The sequence below is a fragment of the Lolium perenne genome, chromosome 1 (assembly GCF_019359855.2).
Source record: "Lolium perenne isolate Kyuss_39 chromosome 1, Kyuss_2.0, whole genome shotgun sequence".
Lineage (NCBI taxonomy): Eukaryota > Viridiplantae > Streptophyta > Magnoliopsida > Poales > Poaceae > Lolium > Lolium perenne.
Genome location: NC_067244.2, coordinates 258,719,788 through 258,731,080, shown reverse-complemented (window position 1 = coordinate 258,731,080; position 11,293 = coordinate 258,719,788).

Genomic DNA, 11,293 nt, shown 5'->3' with positions numbered 1-11,293 from the left:
TCGAAATTCCGATCTCGTCGGGATTATCAGCGGTCGATCCCGATTTTGCGAGTTCAACATCGTCAATCGAATCAGGCGACGAGGAGATTTCGCCGCCATGCTTCATCAGCACCATGGGAAGTGAAAAACTGGCCAAGATCTTCAGCGACATGTCTTTCGAGTCATCTGCGGACTCCGATATAAGCGATGACTCGAGCAACATCGACAGCTTCAACTTCATCCTTGGGGAAGCGCAGCGCGTACTTCTTCTTCATGAACCCGAGCTTCTTCAGCAGGTTCAGGTCTTGGTTGGAGATCTTGGATCTCTCCCACTCCAGATCTTCGGCCGCCATCTTTGACTCGGGGGTGCTGTGCCTGGTGAGCCGTGCGCGTGGTGGCATCAACAATGGCGTAGGTGAGAAGTGCGAGTGTGGCTGAGCTCAACAAGTGTTGGGCGCAATGGGAGATTTTTGCAGAGGAGAGCAGAGGTGCGGCGCGAGCGAAAGGGTGAACGGAGGAAGAAGAAGACCTTAAATAGAGAATCGGCGAATCAACGCACCGTTGGATGGAAAATTTGTGAGATGGATGCTGTACACGTGGATAAGGGGTAAAAATGTATTTTCACTGTGAAGGAAAAGAACAGGCGCTACAGTGCGTGCGCCAGGAAAAGCGGAGGACGTGTGTCCCCCACTTGCACGACGTGTCAAATTGACGAGGACTTTGGGCCCGCAAGATAGAGAGAGAGCAGTACTCGCGTCTTCCTGATATAGTGATCGTGGCTATCGTCAGTGATGATGTCACCTTGCCAATAGAAAATCTCGCCTGTGAAGATTAATAAAAGTGGCGGCAGCAGAAGACAATTGATTATCTCGAGAGCCTATGATCAAATACAAGCATTTGATCAAGTGCTCGGGGGCTACTCTGGAAAAATGGAAAACTCGAGTATGACAAAATAGAAATGGCGAGAGCCTATGATCAAATACAAGCATTTGTTCATAGCCTCGGGGGCTACTCCCATCGGGAGCGCTGACCGCGCACCCGACAGATATGAAAAGCTCGAGAAAGAATGACAATATAGCGACATAAGGCGTTACAGTCTTGAGCCTACAACCAAGCACAAGTCCTTGGCTGTAGCCTCGGGGGCTACTCCCATCGGGAACGCTGTTCGCGTGCCCGATGAAATTATAAAAAGAAGAAGTGAGCATATTTCGAGTTATACAAATAACTCTACATATACTCCCATCGGGAAGGCAAGATAAGTCATCCGTTGATTCAATAAAATGTGCTACTCCAACAGCCGAAAAAGCACTCGACAATATATTCTCAGAGCGCCAAAGTAGCGAATAATCTCTGAATGCCGCAAAACTTTGCGAAGGTAAGACCCCAGATCCATTCTGAGCGGCGTGGCACCGTCTCTGAGGTCGGTTTGCTACTTTTTTCCGTATCAACAGATACGAAGAAAAATCCTAACGGACGCGTTAGGTACCCGATAAAATATGACTGGGACTCGACAGATGGCAAGACCTTAAGCAGCACCTGTCGAGTTAACACCAGTATCCCGAGATCATGTCCAGGGACGTGATCTTGAAGTATGTTTTTGCGGATTGCCACTAGAGCAGTTAACTAGTACCTGATCCGTCAGATGAACTAGCCCCAACTAACATTATCCATGTACAATATATAATTGCATATCCAAAGATATGTGATGAAATTGGCAAAGTTATTAAATGATTATAAAGTTGGATATTTTCCCTGATTCTTCGATTCAAGCAAAATCTCGGGGGCTACTGACATAGGCATCCCCAATGGGCCTGCCAAAGATGGTACCCGGGGTTTACTGAAGGCCCACGACTCGACGAATAAAAAGTCCGGAAGCCCAAGATTAGTACCAAGGAAAGCTAGAGTTGTATTAGGAAATACATACTTGTAATATTACGGGGCGAGTTAGAAACCCTCCCGGACTCTGTAACTTGTGTATTACGAATCCCTCGGCTCCGCCTCCTATATAAGGGGGAGTCGAGGGACAAAGAAAGCATCGATTCATTGTTCCATGCAACCCTAGTTTTTACATCGTTGAGCACTTTTCGGCTGAAACCTTCGAGATCTACTTGCCCTCTACTTCCGACTAAAACCCTAGTCTACAATTTGTAGGCATTGATAAGTTAATCTCTTGTCACCCGTTACCGTTGTTTGAACATTGTAAAAGCAATCTCAATCTTTCACTACTTGAGATTGAGGGAGGATGTTAGAATATACGTATGACTTGTATACGTATAGGTATAGGACTCTGTACTTGTACCTCATATATAATAAAACGATCCCTACCCGACGAGGTACGTCGGGTCAGCGTAATCTCTCTTTCCCTAGTTACGTTTACATCAGACACTCATACAAAGATGCATACATCGATCAGTTCATAAAACTACCAAAGTGTGGCTCCAAGATACCTCACCGAAGCCTACGGGCTCGGTGGTGATGCGGTTGGTGATCTTCACTCGCTCGCTGTTGGAGCTGAGGTCGACGAAGATCCACGCCTGCTCTTCCGCCATCCGACACAACTCTTCGTTGCTAGCCAAGTTCTCCTTCGACGAAAAGAAGGTTGTCCAACTCCTCCACCTTGCCACGACGCTTGGCGGCCCGTCTATCCGCCTACCTATGCTTGGAAGTGAGGCATGACCTGCTCCATGTTGGCATCGTCCACAAAGTCCTCCGATCCGATCTTATCGTCGGTGATATCGTCGTCGGTGGAGGCGTCCTTGATTTTTGGCGGCAATTGTGGGGAAATGTGCCTCGACACGGTGCGCGAGCTCCCCGCCTCCTCGCGATGAAAGAAGCCTATGGACGTGTGGGGCCGAGGGTGGTGCAGCGCCTCATGCCTTGCTTTGAGTGCCGCTTGTGTTCCTCATCGGAGTGGTGGGCTGATAACCCACAAGTATAGGGGATCGCGATAGTCTTCGAGGGAAGTAAAACCCAAATTTATTGATTCGACACAAGGGGAGGTAAAGAATACTTATAAGCCTTAACAACTGAGTTGTCAATTCAGCTGCACCTGGAAAAGCACTAGTAACAGGGGTGATGTAAAAGTAGCAGTAATATGAGAGCAGTAGTAACAGTAACACAGCAGCAGTAATAGTAATATGAGAGCAATGGCACCAGAAGATAGTTGATACTACTTCCAATGACATGTAGAACGAGTATATGATGATGAAAGATGGACCGGGGTTCCCAGCGATCTACACTAGTGGTAACTCTCCAATAAGTGACAAGTGTTGGGTGAACAAATTACAGTTGGGCAATTGATAGGAATCAAAGCATTAAGACAGAACATCCAGATTATTAATTATGTAGGCATGTTTTCCAATTATAGTCGTACGTGCTCGCAATGAGAAACTTGCACAACATCTTTTGTCCTACCAGCCGGTGGCAGCCGGGCCTCAAGGGAAACTACTGGATATTAAGGTACTCCTTTTAATAGAGTACCGGAGCAAAGCATTAACACTCCGTGAAAACATGTGTCCCTCACATCACCGCCATCCCCTCCGGTTGTCCCGATTTCTGTCACTTCGGGGCCTTTGGTTCCGGACAGTGACATGTGCATACAACTTGTAGATACAATCTAAGCAATAAGTATAGAGCTCAAATCTAAGATCATGCCACTCGGGCCCTAGTGACAAGCATTAAGCATAACAAGATTGCAGCAACAATAACTTCACAAACTTTATAGATAGACTAATCATAATGTATCATCCATCGGATCCCAACAAACACAACACCGATTACATCAGATGAATCTCAATAATGTAAGGCAGCTCATGAGATCATTGTATTGAAGTACATGGAGGAGAGAATACCAACTAGCTACTGCTAGAACCCGTAGTCCATGGGGGAACTACTCACGGAGCATGATGGAGGCGGTGGCGTTGATGGAGATGGCTTCCGGGGGCACTTCCCCGTCCCGGCAGGGTGCCGGAACAGAGAGTTCTGTCCCCCGAATTGGAGTTTCACGATGGCGGCGGCGCCCCTGGAGTCTTTCTGGAGTTTCGTCAATTGGTCCTGCGTTTTTAGGTTGAAAGGGGTTTTATAGGCGAAGAGGCGGCGCAAGGGGGCGCCTGGGGGCTCCTCACCATAGGCTGGCGCGGGACCAGGCTAGGCCGCGCCGCCTTATGGTCTGGTGGCCCTCTGGCCCCTCTCCGATTCTTCTTCGGTGTTCTGGAGCCTTCCGGGAAAAATAGGAGGTTTGGCGTTGATTTCGTCCAATTCCGAGAATATTGCCCGAACAGCCTTTCTGGAACCAAAAACAGCAGAAAACAGAACTAACCTTTGTGGCATCTTGTTAATAGGTTAGTTCCGGAAAACGCATAAAAACGTTATAAAGTGCAAGCAAAACATGTAAGTATTGTCATAAAACAAGCATGGAACATCAGAAATTATGGATACGTCGGAGATGTATCATGGGCGGAGGGATTTTGTGACCGCACGAGAGCGCGGAGCAACCCACCCGGTAGTCCCCCACTCCGACTCACGAGTTCCTCGACCACATCGCACTGCATGAGTGTTGGATAAGATTTGGTCAGCGGCGACGGATTGCCGTGAAGGCGCGGAGGTGGCGAAGGGGAAAATGACAGGTGGTGGGCACGCGACATATATATCACCCTCCGATCCGTAGATATAGCAGCTAAAAGCTCACGTGTGCTATAAAAAAAAGAGCTAAAAGCTCATGTTTTCGGTGGCTCACAAAACTTTTAAAAGTTTGCCGAGTGAACTTAGTTGCAGTACTAACAATTATTACATGATCTGCTACTATTGACATGAAGCCCTCCGTATCTTCTTTACCTGAAAAATAATGCATGTGCTCATGGCGAGAATCCTTCTAGAAATCGCTGTACACACTGTCTTAGTAGAGGTGTGATTAGACCTGTATCATTTTTATTTCTCTTTTCATGACCGAGCAGGCTACTGATCACAAAAAAGTAATTCTATGAAATCTGATCCACAAATTCACATGTGTGAACCGGGTCTCCATCAGGACCCCAAAATTTCTGATTTTGCGTTGCACCGTCGATACTTACATCTATTCACAAAAGCTTTTCCGGTCATTTACAGAACGAACAGCAAAATATAAGCAAAAGGATACAAAAGGTTCACTTACTGGGGTGGACAAGATGTGAGCATAGATGCTCACGTAATCTTCCGCTTTCTCATGTTCTTGTTCTGTCCAGTCCTCATCTCCCCATTTGGTACTCGTCCATGAGTGTTGATGTTAGGATAACTTGGATTAGAAGATTCAAGACCGAGTTTCTGCACGGACCTGCTCCCTTTCTGTATTTTCTCCTATTTTTGCCACTTCGACTCATGGCTGCAAATCAAGCTGCTCTTTTTTGATAAAGGACGTTTTATTGTTCGAAGAATCAAGTATTACACTTAGCCTCTGCATAGCTAAGATGCACACAGCCGTTTATGAATCCAGTATTCAAACATAAGAATAGAGAAATGATAAAAGGAAAAAAGCCAACTAGTCGACAGTTCCATTGCTTTCTATCATACGGTTATGCAGCCACCTATGTTGGGTAATAAACTCATTGGCCATATTCTTCAACCATATAGACATCTTCATAAATAGATCTCGGTCCTCGAAGCGTTGCAGTGGTGACCATGAACGGAGCATAGCTGTACACCTGTAAATGACCTGCATAATAGAAGAATTTTTGTCATTAAAAACTTTGTCGTTTGTACACAGCCAAAGTGACCATACAACTGCAACGCCCCCACTTGGATAATCGTTTTATACCTTGAATCCACTCCATTTAACCAATTGCCAAAAAATATTGGTAATACTACGAGGTGGGTACAGGGTAGAACCTATCCGAATGATTGACCATATAGATCTAGCAACCCGACAATTGAAGAAAATGTGTTTTATTGTCTCATCTTCGTGATAGAACACACATTTCTTCCGTGAAAACATGTGTCCCTCACATCACCGCCATCCCCTCCGGTTGTCCCGATTTCTGTCACTTCGGGGCCTTTGGTTCCGGACAGTGACATGTGCATACAACTTGTAGATACAATCTAAGTAATAAGTATAGAGCTCAAATCTAAGATCATGCCACTCGGGCCCTAGTGACAAGCATTAAGCATAACAAGATTGCAGCAACAATAACTTCACAAACTTTATAGATAGACTAATCATAATGTATCATCCATCGGATCCCAACAAACACAACACCGATTACATCAGATCAATCTCAATCATGTAAGGCAGCTCATGAGATCATTGTATTGAAGTACATGGAGGAGAGAATACCAACTAGCTACTGCTAGAACCCGTAGTCCATGGGGGAACTACTCACGGAGCATGATGGAGGCGGTGACGTTGATGGAGATGGCTTCCGGGGGCACTTCCCCGTCCCGGCAGGGTGCCGGAACAGAGAGTTCTGTCCCCCGAATTGGAGTTTTGCGATGGCGGGGCGCCCCTGGAGTCTTTCTGGAGTTTCGTCAATTGGTCCTGTGTTTTTAGGTCGAAAGGGGTTTTATAGGCGAAGAGGCGGCGCAAGGGGGCGCCTGGGGGCTCCTCACCATAGGCTGGCGCGGGCCCAGGCTAGGCCGCGCTGCCTTATGGTCTGGTGGCCCTCTGGCCCCTCTCCGACTCTTCTTCGGTGTTCTGGAGCCTTCCGGGAAAAATAGGAGGTTTGGCGTTGATTTCGTCCAATTCCAAGAATATTGCCCGAACAGCCTTTCTGGAACCAAAAACAGCAAAACGAGGCTGCACTGTGGCATCTTGTTAATAGGTTAGTTCCGGAAAACGCATAAAAACGTTATAAAGTGCAAGCAAAACATGTAAGTATTGTCATAAAACAAGCATGGAACATCAGAAATTATGGATACGTCGGAGACGTATCAGCATCCCCAAGCTTAGTTCCTGCTCGTCCCGAGCAGGTAAACGATAAAAAGAATAATTTCTGTAGTGACATGCTACTTACATAACCTTGATCATACTATTACAAAGCATATGAAATGAATGAAGTGACTCAAGGCAATGATCTATAGTTGCTAACAAATAGATAACATATAGCAAAACTTTTCATGAAGAGTACTTTCAAGACAAGCATCAAAAGTCTTGCACACGAGTTAACTCGTAAAGTAATAAATTCAAAGTAAAGGCATCGAAGCAACACAAAGGAAGATTTAAGTTTCAGCGGTTGCTTTCAACTTTCAACATGCATACCTCATGGATAATTGTCAACATAAAGTAATATGATGAATGCAAATATGCAAGTATGTAAGAATCAATGCACAGTTGACACAAGTGTTTGCCTCTAAGATGGAAGGAAGTAGGTAAACTGACTCAACATAAAGTAAAAGAAAGGCCCTTCGCAGAGGGAAGCATTGATTGCTATATTTGTGCTAGAGCTTTGGTTTTGAAAACATATAGAGAGCATAAAAAGTAAAATTTTGAGAGATGTTTGTTGTTGTCAACGAATGGTAGTGGGCACTCTAACCCCCTTGCCAGACAAACCTTCAAAGAGCGGCTCCCATTTTATTTTATTTTTGTGTGGCACTCCTTCCAACCTTTTTTTCACAAACCATGGCTAACCGAATCCTCGGGTGCCTGCCAACAATCTCATACCATGAAGGAGTGCCTTTTTATTTTAGTTTTATTATGATGACACTCCTCCCCACCTTTGCTTTCTCAAGCCATGGCTAACCGAATCCTTCGGGTGCCGTCCAACAATCACATACCATGGAGGAGTGTCTATTTTGGTTAATTAATTTGGGACTGGGAATCCCATTGCCAGCTCTTTTTGCAAAATTATTGGATAAGCGGATGAAGCCACTAGTCCATTGGTGAAAGTTGCCCAACAAGATTGAAAGATAAACACCACATACTTCCTCATGAGCTATAAAAAATTAACACAAATTGAGAAGCATTTTGAATTGTTTAAAGGTAGCACTCAAGCAATTTACTTTGGAATGGCAGGAAATACCACATAGTAGGTAGGTATGGTGGACACAAATGGCATAGGTTTTGGCTCAAGGTTTTGGATGCACGAGAGGCATTTCCTCTCAGTACAAGGCTTAGGCTAGCAAGGTTGTTTGAAGCAAACACAAGTATGAACCGGTACAGCAAAACTTACATAAGAACATATTGCAAGCATTATAATACTCTACACTGTCTTCCTTATTTCTCAAACACTTTTACCAGAAAATATCTAGACCTTAAGAGAGACCAATTATGCAAACCAATTTTAACAAGCTCTACAGTAGTTCTCCACTAATAGGTTTAAACTACATGAAAAAACTTAATCATGATCTACTTGAGAGCTCAAAACAATTGCCAAGTGTCAAATTATCCAAGACATTATGAGGCATTTTCTGTTTCCAACCAAATAATAATTAGTATTGTAGCTTCCAACTTTTATCATTGAACATTAAAAGTAAAACAAAGAACAAGTGTTCATATGAAAAAGCGGAGCGTGTCTCTCTCCCAAACAAGGATTGCTAGGATCCGAATTTATTCAAACACAAACAAAACGAAAATAAACACACAGACGCTCCAAGTAAAGCACATATGATGTGACCGAATAAAAATATAGTTTCAGGAGAGGAACCTGATAAGTTGATGAAGAAGGGGATGCCTTGGGCATCCCCAAGCTTAGACGCTTGAGTCTTCTTGAAATATGCAGGGATGAACCACGGGGGCATCCCCAAGCTTAGACTTTTCACTCTTCTTGATCATATATCATCCTTCTCTCTTGACCCTTGAAAACTTCCTTCACACCAAACTTCTCATAAACTTCATTAGAGGGGTTAGTACTCAAAAAATTTGAATCCACCTTGGTCCTGTAGTGACACATTGTAAGAACTCAATAAAACATTAGCTACGGCTCTCCACGTCTAGAAAACCTCGCTTAAAGTCCACAAGAGACAATGCAAAAACAGAGACAGAATCTGCCAAAACAGAACAGCCAGTAAAGACGAATTTTAAATAAATACTTCCGTTGCTCAAATCAGAAAACTCAAAACTAATGAAAGTTGCGTACATATCTGAGGAACACGCACGTAAATTGGCATATTTTTCTGAGTTACCTACAGAGAAAACAGCCCAGATTCGTGACAGATAGAAATCTGTTTCTGCGCAGAAATCCAAATCTAGTATCAACCTTCGATTAGAGGCTTCACTTGGCACAACAAAACACAAAACTAAGATAAGGAGAGGTTGCTACAGTAGTAAACAACTTCCAAGACACAAATATAAAACAAAGTACTGTAGCAAAATAACACATGGGTTATCTCCCAAGAAGTTGCTTTCTTTATAACCATTAAGATGGGCTCAGCAGTTTTAAGGATGCACTCGCAAGAAATAGTATTTGAAGCAAAAGAGAGCATCAAGAGGCAAATTCAAAACACATTTAAGCCTAACATGCTTCCTATGCAAAGGAATCTTGTAAATAAACAAGTTCATGAAAAGCAAAGTAACAAGCATAGGAAGATAGAACAAGTATAACTTCAAAATTTTAAACATATAGAGATGTGTTTTAGCACCATGAAAATTTCTACAACCGTATTTTTCTCTCTCATAATAATTTTCAGTAGCTTCATGAATAAACTCAACAATATAACTATCACATGCAGCATACTTTTCATGATCCACAAACTCATAATTTTTATCAATCTCAAGAATAGTGGAATTAAAACTTTCAAACTTACTTTTATTAATAATATAACAAGGTAGTTGATCAATCTCAAGAGATATGGGACTCATAGAATAAGTCAAGAACTCTCCAATCCCATTTTCATTAGTAGTACAATTAATATTATCAAGTAACATAGGACCATCATCTAGAGATTTATCATAAACATTTGCCATGCAAAATTCTTTAGTACCATGCATTTCGACATCAGGCACAAACAAAGCATTATCATAAGATTTATCAAAGTAGCATGGATTATCATAAATAACAGTAGCATAATTATTCTCACAAGTATTACTCATAGGGAATATTTCAAGAGAATCCACAGGAACATAACATTCAACCTCTTTCGGTAAGCATGGAGGACAATCAAATAGTGTAAGAGATAAAGAGTTACTCTCATTAGAAGGTTGGCATGGGTAGCTAATCCATTCTTCCTCCTTTTGTTCGTCGCTCTCCTCTTCTTTTTCATCCAATGAGCTTTCAAGTTCATCAATTTCCTCCTCTTTTTCATCCAATGAGCTTTCAGGTTCATCAATTTCTTCTTCCACCGGTTCCTGCAAATTGTGAGTGCATTCTTGTGCATTAATGAGTCTCTCTTTATAATCAATGATATAAGGATTACCACCGTAGCATTCTATGCAAGAATTAAGGATAGTAGAGACATAATCTTTAAGGTCCTTACAAATAGCACAAGTTTCATAATTCTCAACCATGAAGGATTCTATCTCGGAGGCTCCCATAAATAAGACAAATTGTTCTACCTCTTCGAACCCATAATGAATATAGCAATTCCGATTATAGTTCTTAATTAAAAATTCCTCACTAAAGCCACATTGAAATTTAAGATGTTTAGTATCCTGTTGAGAGCAACAGTTTATATCATGGCGTCTAAGCAAGATTCTAGCCATTGTATTCAATTTTTCTATCATAGCACTCATTATTTTACCAGTTCTTGATTCTCTATAATTATTATAACATTCTATAAGCTCCAAGTAGGTTGTTGGTTCTCCCATAACAGCAGTTTTTAATTTTTTGATTTTTCAAATTTTTATGGATTTTTGGGTATATGAGGAAAATAAGACAAAAACAAACTAAGCAAAAGTAAACTAAGCAAAATAATACTAGACAGAAATAAACTAAGCACAAATAAACTAGGCGAAAGTAAACTAAGCAAAACAAAATAAAACAAAATAAAAATAGAGAGAGGGGTAGAGTGTACTCCCCAGGTGAACTTATGAGTAGAGCTATGCCTCCCCGACAACGGCGCCAGAAAACAGTCTTGATAACCCACAAGTATAGGGGATCGCGATAGTCTTCGAGGGAAGTAAAACCCAAATTTATTGATTCGACACAAGGGGAGGTAAAGAATACTTATAAGCCTTAACAACTGAGTTGTCAATTCAGCTGCACTTGGAAAAGCACTAGTAACAGGGGTGATGTAAAAGTAGCAGTAATATGAGAGCAGTAGTAACAGTAACACAGCAGCAGTAATAGCAATATGAGAGCAATGGCACCAGAAGATAGTTGATACTACTTCCAATGACATGTAGAACGAGTATATGATGATGAAAGATGGACCGGGGTTCCCAGCGATCTACACTAGTGGTAACTCTCCAATA